This window comes from Centroberyx gerrardi, chromosome 4, assembly GCF_048128805.1.
Source record: "Centroberyx gerrardi isolate f3 chromosome 4, fCenGer3.hap1.cur.20231027, whole genome shotgun sequence".
In the NCBI taxonomy this organism is placed as follows: domain Eukaryota; kingdom Metazoa; phylum Chordata; class Actinopteri; order Beryciformes; family Berycidae; genus Centroberyx; species Centroberyx gerrardi.
In genome coordinates, this window is record NC_136000.1 from 32,483,082 (window position 1) to 32,502,483 (window position 19,402).

At 48.5% G+C, this 19,402-nt stretch overlaps 13 non-coding genes and 2 pseudogenes across 13 annotated transcripts; all 15 read right to left on the reverse strand.

Annotated features, from left to right (window-relative positions):
- Positions 1 to 436: 436 nt before the first annotated feature.
- LOC144538673 (U2 spliceosomal RNA) lies at positions 437 to 627 on the reverse strand. The gene has a single exon (XR_013504457.1). It is a non-coding gene; the product is annotated as a U2 spliceosomal RNA (small nuclear RNA).
- A 167-nt stretch (positions 628 to 794) lies between these two features.
- On the reverse strand, positions 795 to 910 carry LOC144539020 (U5 spliceosomal RNA). Its single transcript, XR_013504741.1, has one exon. It is a non-coding gene; the product is annotated as a U5 spliceosomal RNA (small nuclear RNA).
- Positions 911 to 1,493: 583 nt separating this feature from the next.
- Positions 1,494 to 1,674, reverse strand: LOC144538851 (U2 spliceosomal RNA; annotated as a pseudogene).
- Positions 1,675 to 12,698: 11,024 nt separating this feature from the next.
- Positions 12,699 to 12,911, reverse strand: LOC144538883 (U2 spliceosomal RNA; annotated as a pseudogene).
- Positions 12,912 to 13,078: 167 nt separating this feature from the next.
- On the reverse strand, positions 13,079 to 13,194 carry LOC144539021 (U5 spliceosomal RNA). Its single transcript, XR_013504742.1, has one exon. It is a non-coding gene; the product is annotated as a U5 spliceosomal RNA (small nuclear RNA).
- A 583-nt stretch (positions 13,195 to 13,777) lies between these two features.
- LOC144538827 (U2 spliceosomal RNA) lies at positions 13,778 to 13,968 on the reverse strand. Its single transcript, XR_013504611.1, has one exon. It is a non-coding gene; the product is annotated as a U2 spliceosomal RNA (small nuclear RNA).
- Positions 13,969 to 14,135: 167 nt separating this feature from the next.
- Positions 14,136 to 14,251, reverse strand: LOC144539022 (U5 spliceosomal RNA). Its single transcript, XR_013504743.1, has one exon. It is a non-coding gene; the product is annotated as a U5 spliceosomal RNA (small nuclear RNA).
- Positions 14,252 to 15,183: 932 nt separating this feature from the next.
- On the reverse strand, positions 15,184 to 15,374 carry LOC144538674 (U2 spliceosomal RNA). Its single transcript, XR_013504458.1, has one exon. It is a non-coding gene; the product is annotated as a U2 spliceosomal RNA (small nuclear RNA).
- A 167-nt stretch (positions 15,375 to 15,541) lies between these two features.
- On the reverse strand, positions 15,542 to 15,657 carry LOC144539023 (U5 spliceosomal RNA). The gene has a single exon (XR_013504744.1). It is a non-coding gene; the product is annotated as a U5 spliceosomal RNA (small nuclear RNA).
- A 583-nt stretch (positions 15,658 to 16,240) lies between these two features.
- Positions 16,241 to 16,431, reverse strand: LOC144538675 (U2 spliceosomal RNA). Its single transcript, XR_013504459.1, has one exon. It is a non-coding gene; the product is annotated as a U2 spliceosomal RNA (small nuclear RNA).
- Positions 16,432 to 16,598: 167 nt separating this feature from the next.
- Positions 16,599 to 16,714, reverse strand: LOC144539024 (U5 spliceosomal RNA). The gene has a single exon (XR_013504745.1). It is a non-coding gene; the product is annotated as a U5 spliceosomal RNA (small nuclear RNA).
- A 583-nt stretch (positions 16,715 to 17,297) lies between these two features.
- Positions 17,298 to 17,488, reverse strand: LOC144538676 (U2 spliceosomal RNA). The gene has a single exon (XR_013504460.1). It is a non-coding gene; the product is annotated as a U2 spliceosomal RNA (small nuclear RNA).
- Positions 17,489 to 17,655: 167 nt separating this feature from the next.
- On the reverse strand, positions 17,656 to 17,771 carry LOC144539025 (U5 spliceosomal RNA). Its single transcript, XR_013504746.1, has one exon. It is a non-coding gene; the product is annotated as a U5 spliceosomal RNA (small nuclear RNA).
- A 583-nt stretch (positions 17,772 to 18,354) lies between these two features.
- LOC144538677 (U2 spliceosomal RNA) lies at positions 18,355 to 18,545 on the reverse strand. Its single transcript, XR_013504461.1, has one exon. It is a non-coding gene; the product is annotated as a U2 spliceosomal RNA (small nuclear RNA).
- Positions 18,546 to 18,712: 167 nt separating this feature from the next.
- Positions 18,713 to 18,828, reverse strand: LOC144539027 (U5 spliceosomal RNA). Its single transcript, XR_013504748.1, has one exon. It is a non-coding gene; the product is annotated as a U5 spliceosomal RNA (small nuclear RNA).
- Between the last annotated feature and the right edge of the window lie 574 nt (positions 18,829 to 19,402).

Sequence of the window (19,402 nt, forward strand, 5' to 3'; positions counted from 1 at the left end):
ATCCGATGACCCGGAAACTCATGCGTAGCCATTGCGCGCAGGCTCCTAGAGCCACTGCAATGACTGGTCAATCCCCCGTGCTCAAAATCACTGGTCTTGTTGTGTTAAAGTGCGCAAAGCTTGAGGGGAACAGGCCGCGCTTGTTTGTACAGCATGTCTACCCGTCGGGGCAATTGAACCCTTGTCCCCTGCGCAACAAGTAGGAAGATTGGCCACTGTACTAAGCAGGAGCACACTCTTTCACACCCTGAATAAGCTACCGGTGAGAATAGATTAGCTAAGGCAAACGGGGAGAAAACGCAGCACAGGCTGCTTTGACCAATTTCGAGGCGCACAAAAGCGCCGTCCACTTTGTTCTTGGTCTTTCGGTCAAATTAGGTATGACTTGCAGACTGGCTTTCCATGTTTTCAAACGTTGCTTTTCCACAGAGTGAGAGAAGGGTGCACCGTTCCCAGCGGCACTGCAATACCGGGTCGATGCGTGGAGCGAACGGAGCAAGCCCCTTTTTCAACTCCTGGTTCTAAAAATCCGTTTAATATGTTGTCCCCTTATAGAGGACGTATCAGATATTAAACTGATAAGAACAGATACTACACTTGATCTTAGCCAAAAGGCCGAGAAGCGATAACCCCTGGCCGTTGGCAGCACAAGGCCGCCCCTCCGGTCCGGTCCGTCCTCGTCGGGGTGTCACAGTATTTTGCCATAACAACTGCTGGTGCTTAGCACCTCCGCCCACGGAGTCTCTGGTGTACTTGTTGACCTAGTTTTCTATTTCCTTGCACAACGGTACAGGGCTCAGCCAAAGTGCTAAGCCCGCCAAAAATACCTTTAACTCTTTGGTGTTACTCTCCACGGAAGTCTTTAGTAAAAGGCGAAAGACTTATGCGTTATGAAGAGAAACCAGAGTAAGCACAGCCTCCGGCCACAAGAGCAGCCAAAGACCCTAGTCGTCTCGGTCAACAGCTTCACGGTGCTCCCCGTTTGGCTAGCTGCATAGCAAAGTACAGGCCACGCCTTTGCTGGCACTCCACCCCGCCTTCTCAGGAGCTTAATCCAATCCGATGACCCGGAAACTCATGCGTAGCCATTGCGCGCAGGCTCCTAGAGCCACTGCAATGACTGGTCAATCCCCCGTGCTCAAAATCACTGGTCTTGTTGTGTTAAAGTGCGCAAAGCTTGAGGGGAACAGGCCGCGCTTGTTTGTACAGCATGTCTACCCGTCGGGGCAATTGAACCCTTGTCCCCTGCGCAACAAGTAGGAAGATTGGCCACTGTACTAAGCAGGAGCACACTCTTTCACACCCTGAATAAGCTACCGGTGAGAATAGATTAGCTAAGGCAAACGGGGAGAAAACGCAGCACAGGCTGCTTTGACCAATTTCGAGGCGCACAAAAGCGCCGTCCACTTTGTTCTTGGTCTTTCGGTCAAATTAGGTATGACTTGCAGACTGGCTTTCCATGTTTTCAAACGTTGCTTTTCCACAGAGTGAGAGAAGGGTGCACCGTTCCCAGCGGCACTGCAATACCGGGTCGATGCGTGGAGCGAACGGAGCAAGCCCCTTTTTCAACTCCTGGTTCTAAAAATCCGTTTAATATGTTGTCCCCTTATAGAGGACGTATCAGATATTAAACTGATAAGAACAGATTTTTTTTTTTCTTTCGAAAAAATTTATTGACACTTTTTTCATAAAGTCGTACACTGTTTACAATCATAAAATCCTTCACAAACACACATCTTTTCAAAATACAACAAACAAATAAATATGAATACTCTGTAAAAACACGTTCCTTTGTTTAAAACAATAAAAGCAATTGTTTTAAAGTGGATTACAGATAAGATAACGTTGTATTAAAAGTTGTGGAAAATAAATAAATAAATGAATAAATAAATAATTGTCTCTGTGTATATCAGTGTACATTCGTTGTGCAGGGGCGGGATGAGTCCCTAACAAGGATCAACTCATCCCGCTCTCCCCAACAGCTTTGGGTCTCTCGGAACCTGTTCCTGGTGCTCAGAGGGGACCCTCTCCCTTCTGCTCCTTCCCACCTGCCACACCCGGAGAGCCAGGCCGCCGCTGCCTTGACCCTTTATTTGTGTGGCTCCGGCTCCCACGTCCGAATGGGCACAGAGGCGATTCTTCTTTGTGGCTGCGTCCTAGGCCTGCCGCCTGCAGCGACGGCTGCTTGCACCGCCGCTGTGGCCATCTGGATCGCAGCCACGGGGGGGATCTGCATGTGCTTCCTTACCAGCAGGTTTCTGGAGGTCCATATGGCGTCTTTGATGGCGGCCAGGGTGAGCCACTGTTTGGCAAAGTCTGCTGGTAATGTTTGTTCCTGGCCCACCCCGTACAGCACTAGCTGTGCTGTCAGGACCTCCCCTGCTGGTAAGTACGGGAATTTTAGGGAGCCGGCCATTGCCCACTGGTCTACAGCAGCGCTGCACTCCCAGAGCAGATGCCTCACCGACTCAGGTGCGCCACACCCCGGTCGGGGGCAAGTTGAGAGCGTTGACATGCCCCGGGAGTGCATTACGGACCTGACTGGGAGGATCTCATGAGCCACCATCCACGACAGGTCCCGGAGTCTGTTCGGGAGGGCGGGATGGTTTACGTTGCGCCAAACTGTTGAGGACTCACCTATTGTGAGCCCGCGCACTGGATACATTGATTCCCGCTCCTGCACAACAGAGAGAAGAGAGCGATGGTGGGTTAAAATAGACAGCTCCTCTTGCTCTAGTTTAAAATGCTTTAAGAATTTCCGGATAAAAGCGTAGGCCGGTGGCAGATTAAAAGACACAGGTACTCTAAGATCAATGGGTAAAACTTTTAGGTGTCTGAGGTAGGACCCCATCCAGAATCGTGCCATTGCTGTCGTTTTGTCATCTCTGGATGGGGCTGTGGCGTAGGTGATGTGCAGGGTGCTGTATCGGCTTCCTAAAAACTGGTGTAGGTCCGGGACTCCCTTTCCTCCTTTCTCTTTCGGCTTTTTCATCACCTCTCTCCTCAGCCTCTCCCACTTGGACCCCCACAGGAAATAAAAGATGGCGCGTTCCAGATCTAAAAGCACTCTTCGTGGTGGGATAAAAACAGAACTGATTAATAAAAGCAAAGGTAAAATCACTGCTTTAATGATTAAAACCTTTCCTTCCATTGTCAGTCTTCTAAGTCCCCAGTACCCTAGTCTCTGTCTAACTTTCCCTACCACGTCTGGCCAGTTTCCTTTTCCTCCCCCCTCCCTGTCAAATTTAACCCCCAGTATTTTTTGGTCAGTCTGGGTCACAGTCAAGGGGAGTCCTGTCGTCTCGGTCGCTGTCCACGGTCCGTAAGTTTGGGCTTGAGTCTTATCTCGGTTAAGCTTTGACCCAGAGGCCTGTCCGAACCAGTCAGTCAAGTCCAGTGTCCTGTTGACAGATAAAAGGTCAGTACATAAAATGTTAAAATCGTCCATATATATTGCACATTTGGTGGTCAATCCCCCGCTCCCCGGGATTGCCACCCCATTGATTCTTTGGTCCCTTCTCAAGATCTGTGCCAACGGCTCTATACAGGTCACGTAGAGGAGGGCTGATAACGGACAACCCTGACGGACACCGCAGTGTATGTTAACTGCTTTTGTTAGATGCCCATTAACAACAAATCTGCTGGTAATGTCCCGGTACAGCAATCCCACCCAAGCTATAAACCTTTCTGGAAACCCCATTTTTTGCAGTACCTGGAAAAGGTACTGGTGCGAGATCCGATCAAAGGCTTTCTCAAAATCTAAATTTAGGACTACTAGCCGGATGTTTCTGTCTCTCGCATAACAGATGGTGTCTCGGATCAGTACGAGGCTGTCGGTGATCTTCCTCCCCGGGATGGCACAGGCTTGATCCGGGTGAATCACCTCCTCTAAAACCAGGGACATACGAGCAGATAAAAGTTTACTAAAAAGTTTGCAGTCAAGATTTAAGAGGGTGATAGGTCTCCAGTTTTTCAGTTCAGTCCTGTCATTTTTTTTGTATAGTAGAGTCACTATCCCTGCTCTAAAACTGTCAGGTAGTCTGTCTAGTCCTTCGAAATCCATAAAAACAGAAAGTAGGTCCGGTGCTAAAATGTCCCAAAAAGTCAGATAAAAGTCCAAGGGAAGCCCGTCTTCTCCTGGGGACTTCCCTTTCTTAAAATTTTGTACACATTTATCTAACTCTAAAAGGGTAAAACCTTGGGTTAAAAGCACACTGTCCTTTACTGTTTTGTCAATGAATTTTAAAACCTCTGTCATGGTGTCTGTTTTAATATTTTTTTCTTTGTAAAGATCCCCGTAAAAGCTCTCTATAGTGTCTTTGATTTCTTCTGTTGTGTTTGCTGTGTACCCACTTTCTTTTTTTAGTTGTAAAATACCCCCCCCTTTGTTGACAATTTTCTTAAAAAAATATCTGGTACACTTTTCCCCTTCCTCGATCTCCCTTTCTTTACTTCTTAGAATGACACCCTTACTTTTAATGTCTGCTAAAACCGACATTTCTGTTTTGACTTGTTTAATATCTTCGCTAAAATCCATGCCCTGTTGCTGTAGTTTAAAATAGCGCTGTAGTCGCTTCTGCAGTCCCAGCATGCGTCTGTTTTCCTTATCTTTTTTCTTTTGACCTGCCTTTCTAAAAAAAGTCTGGGTCTTTCCCTTCACCATTTCCCACCAGTGTGCACGTGTGTCGTACAAGTCTTGAAGGGTCTGCCACTCTTTATACTGCTCCCTGAACTGGCTAACTAACTCCCTATCCTCTAACAGGGAGCAGTTGAGCTTCCACAGACCACTTCCTGTTGTCAAACCCGAAAAAGGTGAGAGGGTGCAGGAGAGCATTATGTGATCAGAGAAGAAAACAGGGGTCAATCTAGCATCGGTTGGCGGGCAGTCCCTTGTAAAAATATAGTCTATGCGAGAGGCTCTGTTGCCGTCACCACTGAACCAGGTGAAGCCTTCCTCTCCGGGATGCATGATTTTAAAACAGTCTTGGAGTTTAAAATCCCTGCATAAACCCTGCAATAAACACGATGTTTTATCAATTTTAAAATCCTCCCCTGCCCCCTTCCTATCCTTGCTGGATAAAACACAGTTAAAATCCCCTCCTACCACTAGCGGTGCCCTACCCAGCAGGTGGGACTGCAGGTCTTCTAAAAGGTCATACCTGTCGTTTCTGTCGTTAAAACCATAAATATTTAGTACGTTAAAATCCTTTCCCATGTACGTCAGATGTGCTAAAAGTGCCCGCCCGTCTCTCACCACAGTGCTGCCCTTCACCAGAATAGAGGGGTTTTTAATTAAAATGGCCACTCCATCGTTCCTGTTTTCATTTGATCCGCTCCATATGGATTCTTGTGGCCACTTCTCCTCCCATTCCCTGTAGTGTTTTAAAAACGGTATGGCACACTCCTGGAGTAAAAACACATCTGCATTAAAAGCACTCAGAAAGGATAAAACTGTTGTGGCTCTAACTCCTGACCTCACACTTCTCACATTGAGGGTGGAAATGATGAGGGTCATGTGTATTATGTTTAAAACAACAGGCATGACAGTTTAAAAGAATTGAAATAACAGGGTTAAAAACCTAAAAGAGAAATGCAGCTAACCAAATAATTGTGAATGCAGCTCTTCCTTTCCCTTTATGGGGGAAAGGGGAGGGGTCTGAGCTCCATTCCCTTTCCGGACTCTGGCAGCTGGTCTTGGGGGTAATGCCGCGTTCAGTACTGAGTCCTTGGGGGTTGATTGCAGAGCTACATTTAAAAAGGAGACCTGGTTTGGAGAACTGGAGGGGAAGACTCTGGACTCCTCCACAGACGAGCTGTCTGAGGGGTACACAGCTCTCCCCCGCTTCCCTGAGGCTCCAGGAGTCTCAGGGGACAGTTCTGAAGCAGGCCTCTTGATTTGCTGGGCATCGGGGAGGGGGCCATCATTTCCAGTTCCGCTCTCTGCCTGCATTGCCTCCTCTCCCTCAGCACTCTCCATTTGTGGGGCAATAACAGGCCCCTCCCCCTCTCCCGCCTCACCTGATCCCTCTCCTCCAACCACAGGATTTGGCGGGAGATTTGAATTTTCTAGCCCAGCCTTTTCAATTTGCTCTCCAACTGCCTCCCTTTGTCCACCATCTTGTTCCTCATTCTCGGCCTTCTTGTTAGCCTTTAGCTTGTTGGCAAAGGATTTTGGGCAATCTCTGAAGATATGATTTGACTCTCCACAAAGATTACACTTTCTGCCATTTGGACACTGCTCAAAAGCATGCCCAATTTCTCTACACTTCCCACAAACAATTTTTTGGCACGCTTCTACCAGGTGCCCATGCTCACCACACTTGCGGCAGAGCTTGGGTTGTCCCTGGTAGTGAATGTAGCCTCTGTTGTCTCCCAGAACTATCATTGATGGCAGATGTTTCAGGCCCTGGTAGCCCTGGGGGTCCTGCCATTGTTGAATGGGGACCCTCCAGGCGCAAGTCCAAATGCCATCCTCATCTCTCACTTTGGTAGCCTGGCCCTTAACAGTGCAATATCTTCCCAGCCACAAACAAATGTCATCTGCATTCACTGTCTCATTGAACATTCTGACAATAACCACTTTTGAGGCATTGTCAGTCAGTTTCTCTACATTGAAAGCAGAAAACTGGGTTTTTACCTTTTCAAAGCGTGTCCAAAATTCTCTATGCACAATCGCGGATCCGAAACTTACATCGAATCCTTTGTTGAAGGGAAGGGTCAAAATACAATTCAAGTCCTTTGCCGTGAAACCTAATGCCTTTTGTATGAGCTTCCTGGAGAAGTCCATTCTGGACATCTCCAGGAGCCTGCCATCTTTTTCTTTAAACTTAAAACGCACGCTGTGGTGCCTCCGCATGCCGGCATGGCCAGCCGACATGGTGGGGACACCACACGTTAAGAACAATTAAGAAAACTAAACCACCACGTACAAAAACCAAAGAACTAAAAACAGGGCTAAAAAGGAGAATAAAACAGTGAAATCACTCCTAAAAGATGAAATACAAAACACTTACCTTTTCTCGGGTGGTTTGGTCTTGGTGAAGGTCTCACAGAGGGCAGGCAAGCAAAGACTCTGAGCCGATGAATTCCTGTTGGTGAAAGAAATACAACCACAAAAAATTGTAATATTTTTCACTTTAGGAATAAATATATTATCCTCCCAAGTGTGGGTAACAATCAATGCCACAAACAGGCAAGAATTTTTACCACCAGCAGGAGGCGATCGCAGTCTTAGCCAAAAGGCCGAGAAGCGATGATAAGAACAGATTTTTTCTTTCGAAAAAATTTATTGACACTTTTTTCAAAAAGTCGTACACTGTTTACAATCATAAAATCCTTCACAAACACACATCTTTTCAAAATACAACAAACAAATAAATACTCTGTAAAACCACGTTCCTTTGTTTAAAACAATAAAAGCAATTGTTTTAAAGTGGATTACAGATAAGATAACATTGTATTAAAAGTTGTGGAAAATAAATAAATAAATGAATAAATAAATAATTGTCTCTGTGTATATCAGTGTACATTCGTTGTGCAGGGGCGGGATGAGTCCCTAACAAGGATCAACTCATCCCGCTCTCCCGAACAGCTTTGGGTCTCTCGGAACCTGTTCCTGGTGCTCAGAGGGGACCCTCTCCCTTCTGCTCCTTCCCACCTGCCACACCCGGAGAGCCAGGCCGCCGCTGCCTTGACCCTTTATTTGTGTGGCTCCGGCTCCCACGTCCGAATGGGCACAGAGGCGATTCTTCTTTGTGGCTGCGTCCTAGGCCTGCCGCCTGCAGCGACGGCTGCTTGCACCGCCGCTGTGGCCATCTGGATCGCAGCCACGGGGGAGATCTGCATGTGCTTCCTTACCAGCAGGTTTCTGGAGGTCCATATGGCGTCTTTGATGGCGGCCAGGGTGAGCCACTGTTTGGCAAAGTCTGCTGGTAATGTTTGTTCCTGGCCCACCCCGTACAGCACTAGCTGTGCTGTCAGGACCTCCCCTGCTGGTAAGTACGGGAATTTTAGGGAGCCGGCCATTGCCCACTGGTCTACAGCAGCGCTGCACTCCCAGAGCAGATGCCTCACCGACTCAGGTGCGCCACACCCCGGTCGGGGGCAAGTTGAGAGCGTTGACATGCCCCGGGAGTGCATTACGGACCTGACTGGGAGGATCTCATGAGCCACCATCCACGACAGGTCCCGGAGTCTGTTCGGGAGGGCGGGATGGTTTACGTTGCGCCAAACTGTTGAGGACTCACCTATTGTGAGCCCGCGCACTGGATACATTGATTCCCGCTCCTGCACAACAGAGAGAAGAGAGCGATGGTGGGTTAAAATAGACAGCTCCTCTTGCTCTAGTTTAAAATGCTTTAAGAATTTCCGGATAAAAGCGTAGGCCGGTGGCAGATTAAAAGACACAGGTACTCTAAGATCAACGGGTAAAACTTTTAGGTGTCTGAGGTAGGACCCCATCCAGAATCGTGCCATTGCTGTCGTTTTGTCATCTCTGGATGGGGCTGTGGCGTAGGTGATGTGCAGGGTGCTGTATCGGCTTCCTAAAAACTGGTGTAGGTCCGGGACTCCCTTTCCTCCTTTCTCTTTCGGCTTTTTCATCACCTCTCTCCTCAGCCTCTCCCACTTGGACCCCCACAGGAAATAAAAGATGGCGCGTTCCAGATCTAAAAGCACTCTTCGTGGTGGGATAAAAACAGAACTGATTAATAAAAGCAAAGGTAAAATCACTGCTTTAATGATTAAAACCTTTCCTTCCATTGTCAGTCTTCTAAGTCCCCAGTACCCTAGTCTCTGTCTAACTTTCCCTACCACGTCTGGCCAGTTTCCTTTTCCTCCCCCCTCCCTGTCAAATTTAACCCCCAGTATTTTTTGGTCAGTCTGGGTCACAGTCAAGGGGAGTCCTGTCGTCTCGGTCGCTGTCCACGGTCCGTAAGTTTGGGCTTGAGTCTTATCTCGGTTAAGCTTTGACCCAGAGGCCTGTCCGAACCAGTCAGTCAAGTCCAGTGTCCTGTTGACAGATAAAAGGTCAGTACATAAAATGTTAAAATCGTCCATATATATTGCACATTTGGTGGTCAATCCCCCGCTCCCCGGGATTGCCACCCCATTGATTCTTTGGTCCCTTCTCAAGATCTGTGCCAACGGCTCTATACAGGTCACGTAGAGGAGGGCTGATAACGGACAACCCTGACGGACACCGCAGTGTATGTTAACTGCTTTTGTTAGATGCCCATTAACAACAAATCTGCTGGTAATGTCCCGGTACAGCAATCCCACCCAAGCTATAAACCTTTCTGGAAACCCCATTTTTTGCAGTACCTGGAAAAGGTACTGGTGCGAGATCCGATCAAAGGCTTTCTCAAAATCTAAATTTAGGACTACTAGCCGGATGTTTCTGTCTCTCGCATAACAGATGGTGTCTCGGATCAGTACGAGGCTGTCGGTGATCTTCCTCCCCGGGATGGCACAGGCTTGATCCGGGTGAATCACCTCCTCTAAAACCAGGGACATACGAGCAGATAAAAGTTTACTAAAAAGTTTGCAGTCAAGATTTAAGAGGGTGATAGGTCTCCAGTTTTTCAGTTCAGTCCTGTCATTTTTTTTGTATAGTAGAGTCACTATCCCTGCTCTAAAACTGTCAGGTAGTCTGTCTAGTCCTTCGAAATCCATAAAAACAGAAAGTAGGTCCGGTGCTAAAATGTCCCAAAAAGTCAGATAAAAGTCCAAGGGAAGCCCGTCTTCTCCTGGGGACTTCCCTTTCTTAAAATTTTGTACACATTTATCTAACTCTAAAAGGGTAAAACCTTGGGTTAAAAGCACACTGTCCTTTACTGTTTTGTCAATGAATTTTAAAACCTCTGTCATGGTGTCTGTTTTAATATTTTTTTCTTTGTAAAGATCCCCGTAAAAGCTCTCTATAGTGTCTTTGATTTCTTCTGTTGTGTTTGCTGTGTACCCACTTTCTTTTTTTAGTTGTAAAATACCCCCCCCTTTGTTGACAATTTTCTTAAAAAAATATCTGGTACACTTTTCCCCTTCCTCGATCTCCCTTTCTTTACTTCTTAGAATGACACCCTTACTTTTAATGTCTGCTAAAACCGACATTTCTGTTTTGACTTGTTTAATATCTTCGCTAAAATCCATGCCCTGTTGCTGTAGTTTAAAATAGCGCTGTAGTCGCTTCTGCAGTCCCAGCATGCGTCTGTTTTCCTTATCTTTTTTCTTTTTACCTGCCTTTCTAAAAAAAGTCTGGGTCTTTCCCTTCACCATTTCCCACCAGTGTGCACGTGTGTCGTACAAGTCTTGAAGGGTCTGCCACTCTTTATACTGCTCCCTGAACTGGCTAACTAACTCCCTATCCTCTAACAGGGAGCAGTTGAGCTTCCACAGACCACTTCCTGTTGTCAAACCCGAAAAAGGTGAGAGGGTGCAGGAGAGCATTATGTGATCAGAGAAGAAAACAGGGGTCAATCTAGCATCGGTTGGCGGGCAGTCCCTTGTAAAAATATAGTCTATGCGAGAGGCTCTGTTGCCGTCACCACTGAACCAGGTGAAGCCTTCCTCTCCGGGATGCATGATTTTAAAACAGTCTTGGAGTTTAAAATCCCTGCATAAACCCTGCAATAAACACGATGTTTTATCAATTTTAAAATCCTCCCCTGCCCCCTTCCTATCCTTGCTGGATAAAACACAGTTAAAATCCCCTCCTACCACTAGCGGTGCCCTACCCAGCAAGTGGGACTGCAGGTCTTCTAAAAGGTCATACCTGTCGTTTCTGTCGTTAAAACCATAAATATTTAGTACGTTAAAATCCTTTCCCATGTACGTCAGATGTGCTAAAAGTGCCCGCCCGTCTCTCACCACAGTGCTGCCCTTCACCAGAATAGAGGGGTTTTTAATTAAAATGGCCACTCCATCGTTCCTGTTTTCATTTGATCCGCTCCATATGGATTCTTGTGGCCACTTCTCCTCCCATTCCCTGTAGTGTTTTAAAAACGGTATGGCACACTCCTGGAGTAAAAACACATCTGCATTAAAAGCACTCAGAAAGGATAAAACTGTTGTGGCTCTAACTCCTGACCTCACACTTCTCACATTGAGGGTGGAAATGATGAGGGTCATGTGTATTATGTTTAAAACAACAGGCATGACAGTTTAAAAGAATTGAAATAACAGGGTTAAAAACCTAAAAGAGAAATGCAGCTAACCAAATAATTGTGAATGCAGCTCTTCCTTTCCCTTTATGGGGGAAAGGGGAGGGGTCTGAGCTCCATTCCCTTTCCGGACTCTGGCAGCTGGTCTTGGGGGTAATGCCGCGTTCAGTACTGAGTCCTTGGGGGTTGATTGCAGAGCTACATTTAAAAAGGAGACCTGGTTTGGAGAACTGGAGGGGAAGACTCTGGACTCCTCCACAGACGAGCTGTCTGAGGGGTACACAGCTCTCCCCCGCTTCCCTGAGGCTCCAGGAGTCTCAGGGGACAGTTCTGAAGCAGGCCTCTTGATTTGCTGGGCATCGGGGAGGGGGCCATCATTTCCAGTTCCGCTCTCTGCCTGCATTGCCTCCTCTCCCTCAGCACTCTCCATTTGTGGGGCAATAACAGGCCCCTCCCCCTCTCCCGCCTCACCTGATCCCTCTCCTCCAACCACAGGATTTGGCGGGAGATTTGAATTTTCTAGCCCAGCCTTTTCAATTTGCTCTCCAACTGCCTCCCTTTGTCCACCATCTTGTTCCTCATTCTCGGCCTTCTTGTTAGCCTTTAGCTTGTTGGCAAAGGATTTTGGGCAATCTCTGAAGATATGATTTGACTCTCCACAAAGATTACACTTTCTGCCATTTGGACACTGCTCAAAAGCATGCCCAATTTCTCTACACTTCCCACAAACAATTTTTTGGCACGCTTCTACCAGGTGCCCATGCTCACCACACTTGCGGCAGAGCTTGGGTTGTCCCTGGTAGTGAATGTAGCCTCTGTTGTCTCCCAGAACTATCATTGATGGCAGATGTTTCAGGCCCTGGTAGCCCTGGGGGTCCTGCCATTGTTGAATGGGGACCCTCCAGGCGCAAGTCCAAATGCCATCCTCATCTCTCACTTTGGTAGCCTGGCCCTTAACAGTGCAATATCTTCCCAGCCACAAACAAATGTCATCTGCATTCACTGTCTCATTGAACATTCTGACAATAACCACTTTTGAGGCATTGTCAGTCAGTTTCTCTACATTGAAAGCAGAAAACTGGGTTTTTACCTTTTCAAAGCGTGTCCAAAATTCTCTATGCACAATCGCGGATCCGAAACTTACATCGAATCCTTTGTTGAAGGGAAGGGTCAAAATACAATTCAAGTCCTTTGCCGTGAAACCTAATGCCTTTTGTATGAGCTTCCTGGAGAAGTCCATTCTGGACATCTCCAGGAGCCTGCCATCTTTTTCTTTAAACTTAAAACGCACGCTGTGGTGCCTCCGCATGCCGGCATGGCCAGCCGACATGGTGGGGACACCACACGTTAAGAACAATTAAGAAAACTAAACCACCACGTACAAAAGCCAAAGAACTAAAAACAGGGCTAAAAAGGAGAATAAAACAGTGAAATCACTCCTAAAAGATGAAATACAAAACACTTACCTTTTCTCGGGAGGTTTGGTCTTGGTGAAGGTCTCACAGAGGGCAGGCAAGCAAAGACTCTGAGCCGATGAATTCCTGTTGGTGAAAGAAATACAACCACAAAAAATTGTAATATTTTTCACTTTAGGAATAAATATATTATCCTCCCAAGTGTGGGTAACAATCAATGCCACAAACAGGCAAGAATTTTTACCACCAGCAGGAGGCGATCGCAGTCTTAGCCAAAAGGCCGAGAAGATGATAAGAACAGATACTACACTTGATCTTAGCCAAAAGGCCGAGAAGCGATAACCCCTGGCCGTTGGCAGCACAAGGCCGCCCCTCCGGTCCGGTCCGTCCTCGTCGGGGTGTCACAGTATTTTGCCATAACAACTGCTGGTGCTTAGCACCTCCGCCCACGGAGTCTCTGGTGTACTTGTTGACCTAGTTTTCTATTTCCTTGCACAACGGTACAGGGCTCAGCCAAAGTGCTAAGCCCGCCAAAAATACCTTTAACTCTTTGGTGTTACTCTCCACGGAAGTCTTTAGTAAAAGGCGAAAGACTTATGCGTTATGAAGAGAAACCAGAGTAAGTACAGCCTCCGGCCACAAGAGCAGCCAAAGACCCTAGTCGTCTCGGTCAACAGCTTCACGGTGCTCCCCGTTTGGCTAGCTGCATAGCAAAGTACAGGCCACGCCTTTGCTGGCACTCCACCCCGCCTTCTCAGGAGCTTAATCCAATCCGATGACCCGGAAACTCATGCGTAGCCATTGCGCGCAGGCTCCTAGAGCCACTGCAATGACTGGTCAATCCCCCGTGCTCAAAATCACTGGTCTTGTTGTGTTAAAGTGCGCAAAGCTTGAGGGGAACAGGCCGCGCTTGTTTGTACAGCATGTCTACCCGTCGGGGCAATTGAACCCTTGTCCCCTGCGCAACAAGTAGGAAGATTGGCCACTGTACTAAGCAGGAGCACACTCTTTCACACCCTGAATAAGCTACCGGTGAGAATAGATTAGCTAAGGCAAACGGGGAGAAAACGCAGCACAGGCTGCTTTGACCAATTTCGAGGCGCACAAAAGCGCCGTCCACTTTGTTCTTGGTCTTTCGGTCAAATTAGGTATGACTTGCAGACTGGCTTTCCATGTTTTCAAACGTTGCTTTTCCACAGAGTGAGAGAAGGGTGCACCGTTCCCAGCGGCACTGCAATACCGGGTCGATGCGTGGAGCGAACGGAGCAAGCCCCTTTTTCAACTCCTGGTTCTAAAAATCCGTTTAATATGTTGTGCCCTTATAGAGGACGTATCAGATATTAAACTGATAAGAACAGATACTACACTTGATCTTAGCCAAAAGGCCGAGAAGCGATAACCCCTGGCCGTTGGCAGCACAAGGCCGCCCCTCCGGTCCGGTCCGTCCTCGTCGGGGTGTCACAGTATTTTGCCATAACAACTGCTGGTGCTTAGCACCTCCGCCCACGGAGTCTCTGGTGTACTTGTTGACCTAGTTTTCTATTTCCTTGCACAACGGTACAGGGCTCAGCCAAAGTGCTAAGCCCGCCAAAAATACCTTTAACTCTTTGGTGTTACTCTCCACGGAAGTCTTTAGTAAAAGGCGAAAGACTTATGCGTTATGAAGAGAAACCAGAGTAAGTACAGCCTCCGGCCACAAGAGCAGCCAAAGACCCTAGTCGTCTCGGTCAACAGCTTCACGGTGCTCCCCGTTTGGCTAGCTGCATAGCAAAGTACAGGCCACGCCTTTGCTGGCACTCCACCCCGCCTTCTCAGGAGCTTAATCCAATCCGATGACCCGGAAACTCATGCGTAGCCATTGCGCGCAGGCTCCTAGAGCCACTGCAATGACTGGTCAATCCCCCGTGCTCAAAATCACTGGTCTTGTTGTGTTAAAGTGCGCAAAGCTTGAGGGGAACAGGCCGCGCTTGTTTGTACAGCATGTCTACCCGTCGGGGCAATTGAACCCTTGTCCCCTGCGCAACAAGTAGGAAGATTGGCCACTGTACTAAGCAGGAGCACACTCTTTCACACCCTGAATAAGCTACCGGTGAGAATAGATTAGCTAAGGCAAACGGGGAGAAACCGCAGCACAGGCTGCTGGCACTCCACCCCGCCTTCTCAGGAGCTTAATCCAATCCGATGACCCGGAAACTCATGCGTAGCCATTGCGCGCAGGCTCCTAGAGCCACTGCAATGACTGGTCAATCCCCCGTGCTCAAAATCACTGGTCTTGTTGTGTTAAAGTGCGCAAAGCTTGAGGGGAACAGGCCGCGCTTGTTTGTACAGCATGTCTACCCGTCGGGGCAATTGAACCCTTGTCCCCTGCGCAACAAGTAGGAAGATTGGCCACTGTACTAAGCAGGAGCACACTCTTTCACACCCTGAATAAGCTACCGGTGAGAATAGATTAGCTAAGGCAAACGGGGAGAAAACGCAGCACAGGCTGCTTTGACCAATTTCGAGGCGCACAAAAGCGCCGTCCACTTTGTTCTTGGTCTTTCGGTCAAATTAGGTATGACTTGCAGACTGGCTTTCCATGTTTTCAAACGTTGCTTTTCCACAGAGTGAGAGAAGGGTGCACCGTTCCCAGCGGCACTGCAATACCGGGTCGATGCGTGGAGCGAACGGAGCAAGCCCCTTTTTCAACTCCTGGTTCTAAAAATCCGTTTAATATGTTGTCCCCTTATAGAGGACGTATCAGATATTAAACTGATAAGAACAGATACTACACTTGATCTTAGCCAAAAGGCCGAGAAGCGATAACCCCTGGCCGTTGGCAGCACAAGGCCGCCCCTCCGGTCCGGTCCGTCCTCGTCGGGGTGTCACAGTATTTTGCCATAACAACTGCTGGTGCTTAGCACCTCCGCCCACGGAGTCTCTGGTGTACTTGTTGACCTAGTTTTCTATTTCCTTGCACAACGGTACAGGGCTCAGCCAAAGTGCTAAGCCCGCCAAAAATACCTTTAACTCTTTGGTGTTACTCTCCACGGAAGTCTTTAGTAAAAGGCGAAAGACTTATGCGTTATGAAGAGAAACCAGAGTAAGCACAGCCTCCGGCCACAAGAGCAGCCAAAGACCCTAGTCGTCTCGGTCAACAGCTTCACGGTGCTCCCCGTTTGGCTAGCTGCATAGCAAAGTACAGGCCACGCCTTTGCTGGCACTCCACCCCGCCTTCTCAGGAGCTTAATCCAATCCGATGACCCGGAAACTCATGCGTAGCCATTGCGCGCAGGCTCCTAGAGCCACTGCAATGACTGGTCAATCCCCCGTGCTCAAAATCACTGGTCTTGTTGTGTTAAAGTGCGCAAAGCTTGAGGGGAACAGGCCGCGCTTGTTTGTACAGCATGTCTACCCGTCGGGGCAATTGAACCCTTGTCCCCTGCGCAACAAGTAGGAAGATTGGCCACTGTACTAAGCAGGAGCACACTCTTTCACACCCTGAATAAGCTACCGGTGAGAATAGATTAGCTAAGGCAAACGGGGAGAAAACGCAGCACAGGCTGCTTTGACCAATTTCGAGGCGCACTAAAGCGCCGTCCACTTTGTTCTTGGTCTTTCGGTCAAATTAGGTATGACTTGCAGACTGGCTTTCCATGTTTTCAAACGTTGCTTTTCCACAGAGTGAGAGAAGGGTGCACCGTTCCCAGCGGCACTGCAATACCGGGTCGATGCGTGGAGCGAACGGAGCAAGCCCCTTTTTCAACTCCTGGTTCTAAAAATCCGTTTAATATGTTGTCCCCTTATAGAGGACGTATCAGATATTAAACTGATAAGAACAGATACTACACTTGATCTTAGCCAAAAGGCCGAGAAGCGATAACCCCTGGCCGTTGGCAGCACAAGGCCGCCCCTCCGGTCCGGTCCGTCCTCGTCGGGGTGTCACAGTATTTTGCCATAACAACTGCTGGTGCTTAGCACCTCCGCCCACGGAGTCTCTGGTGTACTTGTTGACCTAGTTTTCTATTTCCTTGCACAACGGTACAGGGCTCAGCCAAAGTGCTAAGCCCGCCAAAAATACCTTTAACTCTTTGGTGTTACTCTCCACGGAAGTCTTTAGTAAAAGGCGAAAGACTTATGCGTTATGAAGAGAAACCAGAGTAAGCACAGCCTCCGGCCACAAGAGCAGCCAAAGACCCTAGTCGTCTCGGTCAACAGCTTCACGGTGCTCCCCGTTTGGCTAGCTGCATAGCAAAGTACAGGCCACGCCTTTGCTGGCACTCCACCCCGCCTTCTCAGGAGCTTAATCCAATCCGATGACCCGGAAACTCATGCGTAGCCATTGCGCGCAGGCTCCTAGAGCCACTGCAATGACTGGTCAATCCCCCGTGCTCAAAATCACTGGTCTTGTTGTGTTAAAGTGCGCAAAGCTTGAGGGGAACAGGCCGCGCTTGTTTGTACAGCATGTCTACCCGTCGGGGCAATTGAACCCTTGTCCCCTGCGCAACAAGTAGGAAGATTGGCCACTGTACTAAGCAGGAGCACACTCTTTCACACCCTGAATAAGCTACCGGTGAGAATAGATTAGCTAAGGCAAACGGGGAGAAAACGCAGCACAGGCTGCTTTGACCAATTTCGAGGCGCACAAAAGCGCCGTCCACTTTGTTCTTGGTCTTTCGGTCAAATTAGGTATGACTTGCAGACTGGCTTTCCATGTTTTCAAACGTTGCTTTTCCACAGAGTGAGAGAAGGGTGCACCGTTCCCAGCGGCACTGCAATACCGGGTCGATGCGTGGAGCGAACGGAGCAAGCCCCTTTTTCAACTCCTGGTTCTAAAAATCCGTTTAATATGTTGTCCCCTTATAGAGGACGTATCAGATATTAAACTGATAAGAACAGATACTACACTTGATCTTAGCCAAAAGGCCGAGAAGCGATAACCCCTGGCCGTTGGCAGCACAAGGCCGCCCCTCCGGTCCGGTCCGTCCTCGTCGGGGTGTCACAGTATTTTGCCATAACAACTGCTGGTGCTTAGCACCTCCGCCCACGGAGTCTCTGGTGTACTTGTTGACCTAGTTTTCTATTTCCTTGCACAACGGTACAGGGCTCAGCCAAAGTGCTAAGCCCGCCAAAAATACCTTTAACTCTTTGGTGTTACTCTCCACGGAAGTCTTTAGTAAAAGGCGAAAGACTTATGCGTTATGAAGAGAAACCAGAGTAAGCACAGCCTCCGGCCACAAGAGCAGCCAAAGACCCTAGTCGTCTCGGTCAACAGCTTCACGGTGCTCCCCGTTTGGCTAGCTGCATAGCAAAGTACAGGCCACGCCTTTGCTGGCACTCCACCCCGCCTTCTCAGGAGCTTAATCCAATCCGATGACCCGGAAACTCATGCGTAGCCATTGCGCGCAGGCTCCTAGAGCCACTGCAATGACTGGTCAATCCCCCGTGCTCAAAATCACTGGTCTTGTTGTGTTAAAGTGCGCAAAGCTTGAGGGGAACAGGCCGCGCTTGTTTGTACAGCATGTCTACCCGTCGGGGCAATTGAACCCTTGTCCCCTGCGCAACAAGTAGGAAGATTGGCCACTGTACTAAGCAGGAGCACACTCTTTCACACCCTGAATAAGCTACCGGTGAGAATAGATTAGCTAAGGCAAACGGGGAGAAAACGCAGCACAGGCTGCTTTGACCAATTTCGAGGCGCACAAAAGCGCCGTCCACTTTGTTCTTGGTCTTTCGGTCAAATTAGGTATGACTTGCAGACTGGCTTTCCATGTTTTCAAACGTTGCTTTTCCACAGAGTGAGAGAAGGGTGCACCGTTCCCAGCGGCACTGCAATACCGGGTCGATGCGTGGAGCGAACGGAGCAAGCCCCTTTTTCAACTCCTGGTTCTAAAAATCCGTTTAATATGTTGTCCCCTTATAGAGGACGTATCAGATATTAAACTGATAAGAACAGATACTACACTTGATCTTAGCCAAAAGGCCGAGAAGCGATAACCCCTGGCCGTTGGCAGCACAAGGCCGCCCCTCCGGTCCGGTCCGTCCTCGTCGGGGTGTCACAGTATTTTGCCATAACAACTGCTGGTGCTTAGCACCTCCGCCCACGGAGTCTCTGGTGTACTTGTTGACCTAGTTTTCTATTTCCTTGCACAACGGTACAGGGCTCAGCCAAAGTGCTAAGCCCGCCAAAAATACCTTTAACTCTTTGGTGTTACTCTCCACGGAAGTCTTTAGTAAAAGGCGAAAGACTTATGCGTTATGAAGAGAAACCAGAGTAAGCACAGCCTCCGGCCACAAGAGCAGCCAAAGACCCTAGTCGTCTCGGTCAACAGCTTCACGGTGCTCCCCGTTTGGCTAGCTGCATAGCAAAGTACAGGCCACGCCTTTGCTGGCACTCCACCCCGCCTTCTCAGGAGCTTAATCCAATCCGATGACCCGGAAACTCATGCGTAGCCATTGCGCGCAGGCTCCTAGAGCCACTGCAATGACTGGTCAATCCCCCGTGCTCAAAATCACTGGTCTTGTTGTGTTAAAGTGCGCAAAGCTTGAGGGGAACAGGCCGCGCTTGTTTGTACAGCATGTCTACCCGTCGGGGCAATTGAACCCTTGTCCCCTGCGCAACAAGTAGGAAGATTGGCCACTGTACTAAGCAGGAGCACACTCTTTCACACCCTGAATAAGCTACCGGTGAGAATAGATTAGCTAAGGCAAACGGGGAGAAAACGCAGCACAGGCTGCTTTGACCAATTTCGAGGCGCACAAAAGCGCCGTCCACTTTGTTCTTGGTCTTTCGGTCAAATTAGGTATGACTTGCAGACTGGCTTTCCATGTTTTCAAACGTTGCTTTTCCAC